Source organism: Anabrus simplex, chromosome 3 (assembly GCF_040414725.1).
Source record: "Anabrus simplex isolate iqAnaSimp1 chromosome 3, ASM4041472v1, whole genome shotgun sequence".
In the NCBI taxonomy this organism is placed as follows: Eukaryota; Metazoa; Arthropoda; class Insecta; order Orthoptera; family Tettigoniidae; genus Anabrus; species Anabrus simplex.
This window is the reverse complement of record NC_090267.1, coordinates 76,083,768-76,101,691: the sequence shown is the minus strand read 5'-3', so window position 1 is coordinate 76,101,691 and position 17,924 is coordinate 76,083,768.

The following is a 17,924-nucleotide window of genomic DNA, read 5'->3' as shown; positions in this document are numbered from 1 at the left end:
TCATGCCCGACGGGCAACATAAAACACAATTCCTCAATACATAAGGGACGACATGTTCCCCAGAAGAAAGGGTTTCCATAATAGGAGCCAGCACTGGATCTTCACTTTGATATTTTTCAATATCCCTAAACAGCATCGGAGCATCAGTTAGAATGGCATTAACACCAGGAGGAATGGACTCGGGAAGTAAAGAACTGTCTTCCTGTTCAAGGGTCTCTACATCACTGGAAAACATACGGCTTAGTCCGTCAGCCACAACATTTTCAGTTCCTCTTATATGCCTAACATCAAATTCGAAGGCAGAAATTCTGATGGCCCAGCGGGCTATACGACCAGTGCGACGCGGTCTAGCTAAGAACCAACTTAAGGCTTGGTTATCTGTCTCCAAGTCGAACTTGACGTGTTCCAGATAGAGGCGGAATTTTTCTAGTGCAAATAAGACTGCCAAACCTTCAAGTTCATAAATGGAATACAGTACTTGGCTTCTTGAGCCGATACAGTCCTAGAGGCATAGGCGATGGGTCGCCTCCCTAGTTCAGTCTCTTGAAGAAGGATTGCAGCCAACGCCGAAGACGACGCGTCGGTTTGGACGATGAATTTCTTCGAGAAATCAGGCATGGCAAGAACAGGGGCATTACATAGCTCTAATTTGAGATCTTCGAAAGCGGCTTGTTGAGAAGTTTCCCACTCAAATTTGACGCCTTTCCTACGGAGTAAGTTCAAGGGCGCCGCTCTATTAGCGAAGTTAGGAATAAATTTCCTGAAGAAATTCACCATGCCAAGGAATCTGAAATTCATTTGATGTCCTTGGGAGGTTCGAAATCACGGATGGCCTGTGTTCTAGAATGATCTACAGCGACACCATCGGGCGACACAATATGCCCTAGAAATGACATGGAAGGCTTAGCGAAAGCAACCTTGGACAACTTCACCGTTAACCCTGCCTTACGAAGGCGACTCAGGACCTCTTTCAGATGATCTAGATGTTCTTCAAAGGTCTCAGAAAATACGACGACATCATCAAGATAATGGTATAGATACTCAAATTTGATGTCGGAGAAGACCCTTTCTATCAGTCTCGTAAGCACAGCTGCTCCCGCGGAGAGCACGAAAGGCACGCCGTTGTACTCACACAAGTTCCAATCCGTGGCAAAAGCTGTCAGATGTTTAGATTCTTCAGCTAGAGGGATCTGATTATACGCCTGGTTGAGGTCTAAGATGGTGAAGAACTTAGCTTTCCGAAACCACGAGAAAAAAGAGTGAAGGTCTGGAAGAGGCACTGATTGTAACACCACCTTCCGATTTAAAGCCCTATAGTCAATCACAGGCCTGAGGCCACCTTGGAGTTTCGGGACTAAGAAAATAGGCGATGAATATGCAGACTTAGAGGGCCGAATTATACCATCTTCTAACATCTGATCTATGATCTCCTTCAGAGCTTTCATTTTAGGTGGAGATAACCTATAAGGTGGAAATCGAACAGGAATCGAATCCGTAACTTCAATCTTGTATTCAATAAGGTCAGTAACACCAAGAGTATAGGAGAAAACTTCTGGAAACTACTGACACAACTTACGAATACTATCAGCCTGCTCCTCAGGTAGATGTCTAAGGTCTAACAACATCTCATCCTGGGTAGGCGAAACAGATGAACATGACACAGAACTACATTTAAGTAAGGGGATTTTGAAATTACTAACAAATTTGAAAGTGCACGACTTGCTCTGAATGTCGAGCACTAGACCGGAGTGAGACATGAAATCCGCTCCCAATATAACGGGGCAAGACAAGTGCTTAGCCACAAACAGTTTAACTTTCCAAGTAAATTTTGCAATTCTAATTATGGCATACAGAAAACCTAAAATTTCTAACGGAGAAGTGTTAGCCGAAATGCATTGAACCGAAGACGAACAAAAATTGGAAAATTTACAAACAGATTTTAATTTGGAATACCATTCAGCCGAAATAATGGAACAAACACTGCCTGAGTCTAATAGAGCAGTTACAGGTTCATTATTCAATTCAATTTTGAGAAATGGTACCGGTGCGGGGGAATCCGCCGCAATCCTAAGACATTATTTGGGGCCTTCAAATGATAAGTTAGAAGACTGACTTTTCCCTGAGATTTGGTCGGATTTAACAGGGGCTGAGCCTGAAGAAGGTGGACATGCCGACTCAGCCGATGCCACTAGTCACTTTTGATTATTGGTGGAAGTTGCACCCGAAGTTGAGCAGGAGGGAGTGCTATTAGAATTCGGGCAATTCTTGGCAATATGGGCAAAAGCGCCGCATTAAAACAGCCTCGAGATGACCCTGCTCCATTCTTTGCCCCGTTGGATTTGATCAAAGGGCACTTGTTCCGGAGATGATCTGCGGACCCACACGCATAACATTTGCGGGTTGGGAAGGTTCGGCGAGGAGGAGGCTGAAAATTACTTGAAGATGGAGGGGGTTCCTTTGCGACACGTAATGTGTCCGCATATCTTTTAATCCTTTTAATTCTACATACCGGTGCGCTTATACTGTACATGAACCATTAACATTTCAGACTAATACACATGAAAACATCAGAATTTGGTGAAATCTTCACGAGGTGCAGTGAGAGCTGCCGTTGTACTCAATCACCTTGAATGTCTTCCTCTGGAATTGACTGTCAGGCTACTTTAATGCGAGTCCACAGTTCATTGATGTTGGCTGCTGAAGATTTTGATGGTGTAATATCGACCGACCATATCCTATACATGTAATTAGGTGACATGTCTGTCGAACTGACACGCCGTGGGGGAAGTCGTATCTGCTGCGCTTCGAAAACAGCTTCAGCATTCCTCAGGCGTTGTCTTGCGTGCGCAGAAGGAAGAGTAGAGAATCCGCCGGAAAGGAATGTGTACAGCCAGTCCTCTCCGAAGCAAATGTCCAGCAGTGGAAGCAGGCATTGCCACACCATTTAGAGAGCTCCATCGTTTTGCTAACACTTCTTCTTTTTCTTTTCCCAGTGTACTGGGATCTGCACTTGATGCGGATTTGGGTTGTCCCATTTTTTTTGCTAGTAGCTTTACGTCGCACCGACACAGATAGGTCTTATGGCGACGATGAGATAGGAAAGGCCTAGGAGTTGAAAGGAAGCGGCCGTGGCCTTAATTTAGGTACAGCCCCAGCATTTTCCTGGTATGAAAATGGGAAAGCACGGAAAACCATCTTCAGGGCTGCCGACAGTGGGATTCGAACCCACTATCTCCCGGATGTAAGCTCACAGCCACGCGCCCCTAACCGCACGGCCAACTCGCCCGGCGTCCCAGTTTTACGTCCAGATGCCCTCCTGACGCCAACGTATGAGGAGGGATGTATTCACTATCCCGTATTTCTGTGGCGATTGGTAGTGTGGTGTGTTGTATATAAATTAGCCTCTAGGTTCAAGCTTATTTCTGTTGGCTATTTAGGTGATATGTAAATAACTGCTTAATGATACGTAAGTATGTGGGCTATTTACATATATCAGATAGATGTGTGTGTGTGAGTGTACGTGTAAGTTAGGATCATAGCATTTTGTATAGCAATTAAACTGGGTTCAGCGTAAGAGAAGGTGATCAAACGTTGTGAAGGACGCGTGTTTGCGTGGCATAAAAAGTTCCAGGAAGTACAAGAACGCGTGGAAAATCCGGAACACGATCGCCGTCCGCGGACCAGCATTATAGACGAAAACTTTCGTGCGGTTGAAGACATTATTGCTGATTGATTTTTTGCATGAGCGACGCACAATCATTCCTACTTAATACTTCGAACTGTTGAACAAGGCAAGGGTTGCATATCGCCGCAAAAGATGATAACAACCGATTCGACAGGTCATCCTCCTCCACGACAATGCGCGGCCCCATACTGCAGCTCTGTCTCCAAGCTACAGGAACTGCACTGAAGTACACTTGATCATCCTCCTTACAGCCCGGACGTATCGTCCTGCGATTTCCATTTGTTCAGACCGCTTAAAGAAGCTCTGGGATGGCAACGATTTGAAGATAGCGAGAGTGTGAAAGACTTCGTGCGCAAGTGGCTGGTGACACGACCTTGTTCTTTTTACGATGAGGGCATCAAAAAGCTGCCCATGTGCTGGGACAAATGAATTTCCAAAGCAGGAAACTATGTGGAAAAAGAAATTGTAATTGCCTTGTGTTTTTCAATAAATGAATTTAAATTAAAACAATAAAATCCCGTTTATATTTGATCCCCCCTCGTATAGAGAGGATGGTTGTCTAGTTCTACTTCCTCTCAATACAGTAATCACCACCACCACCTCACAATACTCCAGGGTTACATCCGCGCACCTGGGATTCAGTACGACGGCGGGTTAGTGCGTTTTAAACATTTCGTGTGAAAGAGTTGGAGGTGGTGTACAGTGTTGCCAACTTATATTTTCAAGATCCGCTAAATACTACTAACAATCCGCTAAAATTCCGCCAAGAAATCCGATCTCAAATAATGAGCAATACAATGAGCAATAATAATAATAATAATAATAATAATAATAATAATAATAATAATAATAATAATAATAATAATAATAATAATAATAAAAGTAAATGTCTGCACTCACGTGATCTGTGAGTTTCACTGGGATTAACCCCCTGCCTGCGAGCCGGCGAGCTAAAACTTGCAGGCGTTTTACTGCCGAGTGCAAACTAGGTGAATACCCTACCTCAAGGGCCACACACAGAACAGGTCAGTTCATTAAACGGTCTACCTTCATAGCATAAATATAAATGCTGTTCTCTCACAGTTTCATTATATGTCGTCATTCGTCAACTAAGAGATAAGCACCCTTTCCCCACTCATTACAAATTTATGATACCATGATCTCATAACATCAAATCCAAATAACATGTTTTCCTCATGTGATTACTACCTCCTCATAAGAAATACGGAATAGCTCGGCGATAGACTGGAGTACAAATTTTAAAAGAACGTAAAATTGATAAAACACTAAATTCCGCTAAAATAAATCTAGAATTCCGTCAAAAATCCGCTGTCCGCTAAATGATATTTTTCTCCGCCGACAGTCTTCTAATTCCGCCAAATTCTGTTCCTGTGTCTTTCCCATGGTTACTGTACTGTACCGGTAACGGCGGTACGAAACTAAGTCCCCGTAATGAAAATTTTAAACTTACGCGTTACGCTCCGGCCCAGCAGCGGAAGACTGACTGAACAGCAAGCAACAGCTGTGTGTGTGACGTCACAGCCTGCCTCACCGCAACACAGAGAGCCTAGACTAGTGTGGAATGTTCCTCGAGTTTCTTCGGGTAATAACATTCCCCACAATAACAATTAGACAAAATTAACCACATCACCGTGTAGCCCAATCCTTTATCTACGTTCCTGCAAGGTTTCATATAAATCCGACATGAGACGACGAAGTTATCGAATAAGATGTGAAGGCAAGGATCGGATATAAATGTAGTACTGCTTCGCTTAGCAGACCAGTGTGTATGAGCATGCATTGCAGTAGAGTTCGTGCCGTCAGCTCGCGAGGACCGCGATACAACGTGAAGCGACTGTCATACTTCGTCGAGTCCGTGGACTTTAACTCAATAGCGTCGAGTGTGAACTTATACTAGTTTCTGTAAATCGTGAGTGATAAACTTCTGCTCCAACGGGGAGTGATATAAATTGTGCTCCATCAAACTCTGAACATTATCAGGTGACTGTTTATTCTGCACGAGTATCTAAGACTTGCGATTATTTTTTCAAGTGCTCGTAATTTAAAGTTTAATGTTGTGGACAGGATTTGGAACAGTTTGCTCCTTACAAAGTGATTGAATATTTCGAGTTAACGAGACTGTGCTTTAACTTAGAATTACTCAAATTACAAGCATTAACAAGTGATTGAGTACAGAGTGACTACGTCACTAATTTACAATTTCGTGTGGAGATAATTCTCTAAATTGTGTGAATATTTGTAGGTGATGAACTGTAGACTTTGTATTAGAACTGTGTGTTTCAATTCGACGAACATTCGAACTAAGAGCTGTGCATTTTCAATTCTACGAACAGTCGAACTAAGGACTGTTGATAAATGATTAATTTCTCTTTATTTTCATTTTATTTCATTAACATGCGTGAACAAGATTGACTTCACGAGTGAAACATTCTTACTTCATTTCAATCCAATTGATTACATTGAACGGTGTTCAAACTAAGAAATGTGTCGTGTGGCATAACTTCACATTATGCCAAGTGTCACAAACTTTAGGTGACTATTTATTAGTTAACTTTAATGAAATTCGACGAAAAGTTTCGAGTGGATTTTCATTTTATGAGTGTTAAACTTATATACTTATTCGAGTTTAGTGACATTCCTTTTCATTTCAAAGATTAATTACTTAACACGGGATAGATTTCAGTGACATTCTACCGTGTGATAAACCTTCAATCATACAATTCTTACGTGTTATGAACCTTGTTAAAACCATTGCTCTACCTTTTTCTCATCTGTGTAGAAGCAGTTTTCACATTAACACGCCCCAAGGCTTAACGGTGTTCGTTCATGTTCATCATTTACGTGGTCTATCCCAACGCCCTCTACTTCAACACCGTATGGATCTTCTAGACATCGCATGGATCTTCTAGAACTTAAATCGAGGGAGGAATGGTAGTCCAATGGTGCGGAAAGGAGAGGAGCAGCCGGAATTCTAGGACTTTGCCAACCCTAGGACGAGGAAAGAACACTTCACACTGTTTCTTCTGTACAGAGGTGATATGATTTTGAACTCATTAATAAACTCAGAGAAAAAACTTCAGATATTTTTAAAGAAAGCCCTCTCCCTCTGTATGCACTTCAACAGATTGGTACACGCCCTGCGTTTCTCGTGCTCACCAAAGTACCACATTTACTGTTATAGTACTATGTAGTAGGAGGCGCCGGGTTTTTATATTTAGTGAGGGTGTTCTAACTCACAGCCCAAACGAGCAAGAGGCTGCGTGGTTTGGGTCACGTAACTATCAGCTTGTATCCGGGACATAGTGGGTTCGAACCCTACTGTCGGCAGCCCTGAAGATGGTTTTCCGTTGTTACCCATTTTCACACCAGGAAGATGCTAGGGCTGTGTACCTCAAGTAAAGCCACGGTCGCTTCGTTCCTACTCCTAACCCTTTCCTATCGTCGCCATAAGACATATCTGCGTCAGTGAGACGTAAAGCAAATTGTAAAAACTCACAGTCAGAAAAGCGGAAGGCCCGGAAAATGTCGAAATTTAACCATGAAAATTCACTTTTGCTATTGTTTTATTAGGCGCTTTTTCAATAGTAATGAATGAGTACAAACAAAAGCCATATAAATACACATACAATCGACATAAAATTCACATACAAGGTGAAGGCTTGTTTTAATAATGAAACAGTAAGATATTTTACAATTTATGTATGTGTGAATTAAAAGGATGAAAGCTAAAGAAATACAAATTATGCCTCTAAAATGTTAAGACAAAAACATAATAGTTTAGTTTTCTCGCAGAATGATTTCAAACTGAGTTTTTTAAAGCCAAATGTCTCAAATAATTGGCGTTTATTATTAAAATAATTATCAAAGAGAAACTAAAAGTCTTAAGTACAAAATTTAAAATATTTGTGGAATTTCGCAGATACGTCCATTTCTGGGTGATACGACTCTGCATTTCTACCAATTAAGCGCGAAGCAGAGGCACAGCATCTCCCTTTCGCCTCTAGTGCTTCGCATCCCTACAACGTGCCTTTCACGGATGGGAAGTTGCGGAGTGCACTTGCGCTATGCAGAGACACGACTTTTTGAGCGGACAAAATCCACAATCAAATGCTTGAGCATTTGAGTGACAGATGTCTCAAGGATATCCTCACCCTATTCAACAGAACAAAGAGTGAGGGAGGGCCATCTCAGTGGCGTGAGGAAATATTGATACCAATTCCTAAGCCAGGTAAAGATCCAAAACTTCTGGATAGTTATAGACTAATATGCCTTACAAATGGCCGTTGTAAGCTATTTGAAAGGATGGCTAACGGGCGTCTTCCTTGGGCCATGGAAAAGGAAGGTATCTTGTCTAACAACCAATCGGTCTGCCACTGATCATATGGTCAGACTTGAGAGCGCCATTCAGGAGGCCTTTCTCCGGAAGGAACACCTAGTCGCCGTGTTTTTGACCTGGTGAAAGATTACGATACTACCTGTCGATATGGGATTCCCTCCACACTACACCAGTGGGAATTTCGGGGACAGATGGGCCCTGCAACATGGTTTTCGATTTTCAGCGGCGAAAACCTCAGTTGTACACTTCTGTCGACGTCGGCTTGTGCATAATGAACCAGTGTTCCGCTTGCCATCTTACCAATCTTACCAATGGTAGACACCTGCAGATTCCTGGGTCTCCATTTTGATAAGAGACTAACGTGGCAGCCCCACATCCGTTAGTTGATGGTTGCCTGCATGAACAGACTTAACGTGCATAAGTTTCTCAGCGGCACTTCGTGGGGGGCTGACCATGCGGTGCTGCTACGTTTCTACACGGCAACGATCCTCTCCCGAATGGACCACGGTAGTGCGATTTATGATTTAGCATCAAAATCTACACTGAGCCTTTTAGACAGTATTCAGCATAGTGGAGTTAGGCTGGCAACGGGAGCTTTCCGTACTAGCTCCATTCCCGGTCTACTCGCTGAAGCAGGAGTTCCATCTTTCCGGATAAGGAGGCAGCAGTTACTTCACACGTACCCTGCCAAAATTCGTGAAATGCCGCTACATCCAAGCTATCAGCGCATTTTTGGTACCCAATACCACCAGAGGTACCAAGACCGGCCGAATGCCAGTCGGGATTCAAATTGATAGCTTGTGTCGTGATTTAAATATAGATATCGGTGGTTGTCTTGAACAGACTTTTAGCGAGGTACCTCCGTTCTTAGTTCCGCAACCGGAAATACGTCTAGATCGTCTAGATCTACTCCGTAGACCCAAGGCGAACACGGATTCCTTCGTTCATCAGAGGTATTTCCAGGACTTCGTTCACCAGTATCTGGCCACGAGACATATCTTCACGGATGGTTCTAAAATCGGAGAAAATGTTTGTTGCTCTTTCGTCACTGACGATATGAGCATGAAGATTTCACTTCCTAGTGTATGTAGCGTCTATACTGCGGAGCTTTACGCCATCTTAGAAGCTCTGCAGTTTGCACTGGGCGACGAAAGGAACCATTTTCTTATGTGTACTGACTCGTTAAGTTATCTGCAGTCTATTGAAACCTGTTTCTCGCAACACCCACTGGTACAGCAGATTCATGACCTAGCTAGGTTAAGTGATGCTGGCACCAGAATCACTTTCACGTTGGGATTGTGGGAAATGAACTTGAGGATAAAGCTGCAAAAGGAGCGGTACTTTTACTTCCCAGACCTATCAATGTACCTGCGAAAGATATTTGTTCTCAGCTACGTCGAACCATCTTTGCGTCCTGGGAATCGGAGTGACTAGCTATCCGAACTCCCAACAAGCTGAGAGCAATTAAGAAGACAACCACTGTGTGGCGGTCCTCGTTCCGGCCCTCACGGATAGAGGTCATAATGTTGTGTAGTCTGGGGATAGGTCATGGACGATCGCCTAAGGGGGGAAGACCCCCCCAGTATGTTCTTGTGGTGCCGACTTTACCGTGGCCCACATCCTCACAGCGCGCGCCGATCTCTCTGGCCTAAGACTGAGCCTCGGCCTGCAGGAAACACTCGAACGCATACTAGCCGATGACGCGACTACTGCTCATCTCGTTATCCGCTTTATGTGCTGCAGTGGATTAATCAAGGGTATTTAAATTACAAGTACAGTATACTGTTACTCAGGGAACGTACGTTCCCTTTTGATTCGTTAGTAATTTTTTCGGCCTAATTCAATAATATTTTATTTTATTTTGTACTGCGTTTCCAAATTCCTTCGTTGAATATGTTGTATTTTAGATTTCTTTTCCACTAATTTGTTCAGATAGGATGATTACCTAGTTGTGCTTCCTCTTAAAACACAAACCACCACCAGTACCTTTCTAATTCTCATTCATAAAGAGAGTGTTCGAAAAAACAGTCGATCGTTTGATGAAAATGTTCGCCACAGTTGCCACGTTCAATTTTCCTTACGTCAGGATGCTGCGCGGGTAAGTTTTAAATCATCTGAAGGCGGAAAAAGAACGTTCTGATGTACATGTGAAAACGGGTGACTTCTATTTAAAGCGATCTTTAGTAAACTAACTACCTCTGGAATCAATTACCCTTTATGAATTTTTGGATGAATCAGATCTGATTTAAAATATATCCATATAACTCACTTGTGATTGAGAATAAAGTAAACAAAAGTTGTTTTGTGGGCTCCTCAGCCCCCTCCCCCTGTTTGTAATGTAGGGAAAAAATACGTTTCTATTGCTAGGGTTAAGAACTATAATGAAAAATTGCCCTTCTTTCGTTTCTTCTGTTATTATGTTTTGATGTTTCTTCTCCCTTGTTTGTGGGAGTTGTTGGGCACCCCCATCAAACTTTGGGCGGGTGGGGGGGGGGGTGCGCGGTGCTCAAGCATCGTAGCACCCCTAGAGTCGGCGCCCCTACTATGTAGAGTTGTAGAAAATGAGTTCACGCATGCAAATAAAGTATTTTTAATGTTTTCATTCCCCGCCCTGAATGGATGGGGCGGGCCACCTATAGGGTTACGCCCTCTCTCTGGCCAAGAGATGAAATAAATAAATAAATAAATAAATAAATAAATAAATAAATAAATAAATAAATAAATAAATAAATAAATAAATAAATAAATAAATAAATAAATAAATAAATAAATAAATAAATAAATAAATAAATAAATAAATAAATAAATAAATAAATAAATAAATAAATAAATAAATAAATAAATAAATAAATAAATAAATAAATAAATAAATAAATAAATAAATAAATAAATAAATAAATAAATAAATAAATAAATAAATAAAGTTTTTGCGGACCCATATCCATATAATAAATCTTCTTCTTCTACGTGTCAGGTTGTTCTGAAAGTTTGACCTACCTTATTGTTGCACCCTGTAGATTATCTATTGTTAGCCATCTTGTCTTCTAATAGAGAGCCTACAAATAGCCTGTCTCTCTTGTGTTTTCAGAGTTGGTTGAACAATGAAGTGGATTCAGAAGAGGTAGCAGTGACTGCAGCAGCGAACTACACATGGGACATCATCGATGTAGTCAACGAACAACGACAGTTTGTAGCTGAGGAGATGGAGGGCTTCCAATTTCCCAATGGGATGTACAATATCAGTGCTAAGTAAGTGCTTTCTTGCGAAATTCTTTTTGAGTTATTTTCGTATTTTTTGTATCAGCGCCATTATTTTATAACGTTATATGTGAGCGGTATATTTATGGTCGAACCAACTCCTTCTGGAGCTCTTGGTGGGAAGATAAATGAGAGATCCCATACCAAATTTCCTACTGTTAAATAATAATAATAATAATAATAATAATAATAATAATAATAATAATAATAATAATAATAATAATAATAATAATAATAATAATAATAAAGCTTACACATTGATCAATGTGCACGCTCCCACATATCAGCACAACAAGACTGACCCCGAAACTGCGGAAAATTTCTGGGAAACTAGAAGAAACAACCAATAAAATACCAAGGCCTCATGTGAAAATCTTATTAGGTGATTTTAACGCACAGGTGGGTAAAGTAAGAAAATTCAGAGATACCACAGCGCCCCATACCAAGCACGAGCGTGCCACAAAAATTGTGAAAAATTAATTGAATTTTACAGAAACTTTGAACTTAAAATCATGAGTACCCAATTTCAGAAACCTTCACAAAAATTAGCAACATTCGACAGGGTGAATACCAAATTGACCATGTCGCTATTTCAAAGGAAACCACAAAATAAATTCTTAATGTTAGAGCTTGCAAAGGAGTCTTTGAATCGGACCATTATTTTCTCCAAATAAAGATGAAATTCCAACCCAATAGAAGACAGAAAGACCCACCTAAAATTATTAAACCAGATCCAGCGTACTTGAAACTCCACAAAGAAGAAACCTTCATGCAAATTAACCAGGAGAAATAAACAGACTGGCAGAAAATAACAAAGAAAATTCAGGAAGTCATGAAACTAGTCCAACCCCCTCGCACCAGGAAACATCGCTAGTAGAACGCAATTTGCGATCAGGCAATTGATAACAGCATAACTGCGTGGAAGAGGTTTAGCAGTCACAAGACCGAGGAAAACTGGGAGAACTTTCTTCAAATTCAAAAACATGCTACAAAAATAATTAGGATAGAAAAACGAGGATATGACTCCGCGAAATTCAGAAGGATTTCACCACGAATAATACAAGATGTTTCTACAAGACGTTTAGAGAGAATCTGCAAGGATGTCAAGTGTCCAGCCTGTGCTTCAAAAAACCCGACGGATCATTGGAAATCAACACAAAAAATATCTGCAAAATCTTAGCCCAATACTTCAACTCCCTTCTTAACTGCGAACCATCTCAAGAAAAACTTGTCTTCATCCCTCCGGTGCTCACACACCCGGACTCACAAGCCCCCGACCTCAAAGAAACTGAAGAGATCATCAAGCAGCTTAAAACCAACAAAGCACCAGGAGAAGATGGGATCATTGCTGAACTTCAGAAACTAAACGATCCTACACTAAGGCAGAAACTTCATAACATAATTTCGGACAAATGGACGATAGAGCATATACCAGAAGCCTGGGGATGTGCTCTAATCCACCCCTCACACAAAAAGGGTGATAAGACGGACATTAGCAATTACAGAGGAGTCTCCTTGCTCCTGATTGCTTACAAAATCCTTTCCAAAGCACATTTAAACAGGATAGAACCGAAAGCGAATCTACTAATTGGTGACTACCAAGCCGGATTCAAAGACGGGCGATCATGTGCTGCACAGATCTGCAGCTTGAAGACAATACTACAAATGAGGAAATGCAGAAATACAGTAATTACATTTATCGACTTCAGAAAGACATATGACGCAGTAGACCGTGAAATCCTCTTCAAAATCATGGAAGAATTCGGGATAGACAGAAAGACTCGAGACATCATTGAGCAGACACTTACAGGAACAGTGTCCAAAGTAAGATTCACGGTTGAAATATCGGAGCTCTTGGAATTAAAAAACTGGAGTCCGACAGGGGGACGGACTATCCCCTATCCTTTTCAATATTGTCCTAGAAAATACCATTAGAGAATGGAAACTTCATGTAACGGGCATCTAACTAGGTATCAAAAAAGAGAACCGAATTATAGACAAGTGTCTCGCTTTCGCGGACGACATTGTCATTATTACAGACAACAGAACTGAAGCGATACATGGATTGGAAAAACTGCAGTACGCACAACATTTAGTGACACCTGGTTTTACGGGAGTGAGGAGTAAGGACGGAGCTCTACGGGTTCCGGTAATACTGCCAACTGAATGGAAATCTGAATTGAATTGAATCGACAGTATGATCGATTGATATGCATTTTCTCAACCTTTATTATATTAAGTCAACAGCTGTGTCACACACACACATTAGATAACAATTATCGATGTGAATCTTGTTCCTAGCATGAATTCTCAGTGTTACGGAGTTATCCGTGGTTGTTAGAGGTGAAAGAAGGTGCTGGGATGAACAGGTCTCAACTTACGAAATAAAAGTTAATTTAAAATTCAACAAGGTTATATTTCCTTTTCGAGATCAAGAAATAACAAGTACAACAGGAACTTAGTTATATAGCAACAAAATAAGAATATACAATTACAGTTTATTAATGTACACTGACTGACAGAGCAAATGCAACACCAAGAAGGAGTGGTCAGAACTTTATGCCAATTGCAGGGTAGACTGACGTCACTGAGGTATGCTCATGATGTGAAATGTGCCGCTGTGCTGCGCACGTAGCGAACGATAAATGGGACACGGCGTTGGCGAATGGCCCACTTCGTACCGTGATTTCTCAGCCGACAGTCATTGTAGAACGTGTTGTCGTGTGCCACAGGACACGTGTATAGCTAAGAATGCCAGGCCGCCGTCAACGGAGGCATTTCCAGCAGACAGACGACTTTACGAGGGGTATGGTGATCGGGCTGAGAAGGGCAGGTTGGTCGCTTCGTCAAATCGCAGCCGATACCCATAGGGATGTGTCCACGGTGCAGCGCCTGTGGCGAAGATGGTTGGCGCAGGGACATGTGGCACGTGCGAGGGGTCCAGGCGCAGCCCGAGTGACGTCAGCACGCGAGGATCGGCGCATCCGCCGCCAAGCGGTGGCAGCCCCGCACGCCACGTCAACCGCCATTCTTCAGCATGTGCAAGACACCCTGGCTGTTCCAATATCGACCAGAACAATTTCCCGTCGATTGGTTGAAGGAGGCCTGCACTCCCGGCGTCCGGCGTCCGCTCAGAAGACTACCATCGACTCCACAGCATAGACGTGCACGCCTGGCATGGTGCCGGGCTAGAGCGACTTGGATGAGGGAATGGCGGAACGTCGTGTTCTCCGATGAGTCACGCTTCTGTTCTGTCTGTGATAGTCACCGCAGACGAGTGTGGCGTCGGCGTGGAGAAAAGTCAAATCCGGCAGTAACTGTGGAGCGCCCTACCGCTAGACAACGCGGCATCATGGTTTGGGGCGCTATTGCGTATGATTCCACGTCACCTCTAGTGCGTATTCAAGGCACGTTAAATGCTCACCGCTACGTGCAGCATGTGCTGCGGCCGGTGGCACTCCCGTACCTTCAGGGGCTGCCCAATGCTCTGTTTCAGCAGGATAATGCCCGCCCACACACTGCTCGCATCTCCCAACAGGCTCTACGAGGTGTACAGATGCTTCCGTGGCCAGCGTACTCTCAGGATCTTTCACCAATCGAACACGTGTGGGATCTCATTGGACGCCGTTTGCAAACTCTGCCCCAGCCTCGTACGGACGACCAACTGTGGCAAATGGTTGACAGAGAATGGAGAACCATCCCTCAGGACACCATCCGCACTCTTATTGACTCTGTACCTCGACGTGTTTCTGCGTGCATCGCCGCTCGCGGTGGTCCTACATCCTACTGAGTCGATGCCGTGCGCATTGTGTAACCTACATATCGGTTTGAAATAAACATCAATTATTCATCGGTGCCGTCTCTGTTTTTTCCCCAAATTTCATCCCTTTCGAACCACTCCTCCTTGGTGTTGCATTGTCACTGTCAGTCAGTGTATATTGGGCTTCGAGTTCCAGAAACACAATCCCTGAGCAATGAGCCCAACTTTACTTATACACAAGGTTTAACAAAGGGGTAGAAAACCCCAATCATGCCCAGGAGCACTCGCTCCCTATTACTCAGTAAAGCCTGCTCGAGGCACACAGAAACCAAATTTAAGAAAGAGCAACCCGCTCTCAAAGTTCAAGCCTATCAAAGGCCACACCAAACTCCACCTTCAAGCTGTCCTCCAAGCACATGAAAACAGGGGTAAAAATACCCAACCTACTGAGGCCTATTCAATAAAGAAACAGGACAATTACATGGCCCCCAAAATACCAACTTGAGAGGAGGCGTAACTGCACTCCTAATACACTTCTTTAAAACCTATTTGGCACTAGGCCACTTATGCAAGGGCTAGTCCCATACTACGGAGGTGACACGATTGAAAAATGTTATTACATTACGAGTAGAAGGGAAACTGTTATAAAAATGTAGTCACCTCAAAACAAAATGAATGGGAGCACGAGAGGGTTAGGCACTCTCTATCCCAATTTGTAGTTAAGGAAACAGAATTTATACCAAGTGTCTTTTACATTTTAAATATAGGTTACATGAGGAAAGTTTCGAACCCGCCCCGAGGGTTAAACTGCTGAACTAGCAAGAAAATAAGTTATAAAACGGCCATTACCTGATGGTTGAACTGCTGCCCGAAGAAAGAGGCGCTTCCCGCCCCATGCTACATAATCACACAAAGAAAGATGTTACTGAAGTGGCGAGGAGACCAGAAAATCAGCAGTTTATATACCCTCGCGGAAGATTCGAGACGTATCATGAATGATTACAACCCGCCCACAAAATTTTATTGGATAACAGCAAAAACTAATACACCAGACGAAGAAGAAACACCTTATTGGTGGAAAATTAATTACAGAATTTCCTGATTGGCTACATACAAAACAGGCGGAAAGAAAGGATTATATTGCCAACCCTCAAATCACAGAACAAAATTTAGCAAAAACAAAACTTATGAATGTTAAATTTCTTCCGGATTGTTCATTCCTTTACACCAGAGAGCGTTATCAGTTTTGGTAGAGACATCTGTTAGAGAATGTTCAAAGTTCTTGCTATGGAGCAGATAAACACGAATCGAAATTGACATAGTTCAGACATTTCAAAATTTACAATAGAGACATCTTCTAAGAAACTTTAGAATTAACATGGTTGTTAAAGTTCAGGCTTCCTCCAGTAGAGGAGTTCCAACAGGCGCAATGTTTGAATTAGCGGCGCGGAGGTGTACCGCCCGGTACACTCAGAAATATCACTTTGGCTTTGCTGTGTAAATAACAACAGTACTAGTACGTAAAGTGTACACCAGATGTCTCACGGCGATGCATACTCCATTCATAGTTTGTGTGTCAAAGGTTGCCAATACGAATCTCGAAGATAACCAAGGTCTACCGATTCAGCACTAGGAAGCCCAAGTATCACTAAAAGTTGCACGTACTGTACATGAAATTGCTCATAAAGCCCTACTACAAATCTCTTATGAGATAAGCCAGTATGTGGAAAGACAGCCAGAAAATAAATCCCCTTTAGTTACACAATGCGGTAAAATCGCACAAGTAAATAATGTTAAATACCTTCGTGAAACTATAGTCCTCGGAACTAAACCGGATCGCCAATGAACAAAGAATCACCAAGTTACAGAAGGCCTACAAGCTAACGTGGGCTCACTACAAGAAGAAAGGCATTTCGTTAGATCCAAAATTACGGCACTATAACACAGTAATTCTTCCAGAAGCAACCTATGCAGCCGAGATAATGGTGATCGACGGTCATTCTAAAATTAAAATCTGCCGGGAATCGAACCCGGGACCCCTGTGACCAAAGGCCAGCACGCTAACCATTTAGCCACGAAGCCGGACATTAAGGGCATAGAAAAACAGGAACGAAAACATTCCTCGGAAGATTTATGGGGCAGACAAGACAAATGGCATTTGGATGAAGAGACCGCAGAACGAACTCTATGAAAAGATAAACACCATTACGGATGAAATGAGAAAACGCTGTGCAAAGCTTTACACACACATTTACAGAATGGACAACTCCAGAACGGCAAAGAAATTACTCAACATCGTAACAAAGAGTAAATACGGTACGGAATGGCTAAAAGAGAATCAGAGGGACCTACAACAGATCAACAGAGCGAATCTCGAGGACCGCACCGAGTGACGAAATACAATCACAAATGTAAAACTTGAGTCAAGAATATCGCGACAACCTGGGAAAAACTGGACAGAGGAGCGGAACAGGATAAGATAGATCCTCGGAGATATGTGTGCACATTATTATGTGTTTGATCATTTTTGCGTGCGAACGTCTTCAGGGTAGTTTTCATTGAATGTAGGCTAGTTTAGGTTCATTTTATTTGATTTTTATATTACAGAAGAACATTATTAAACAGGACTATGTAGCGAAAGCAAATCTGAATAGCAAACTTTCATGTATTTTAATGAGTGCGATATAATACGACAGAATACTCACGTTGAGTAATACAATAATTACACCTGGATTTATGAACATTAATTAAGATGGTGTCCGCCTCTGTGGTGTAGTGGTTAGTGTGATTTGCTGTCACCCCCGGAGGCCCGGGTTCGATTCCCGGCTCTGCCACGAAATTTGAAAAGTGGTACGAGCGCTGGA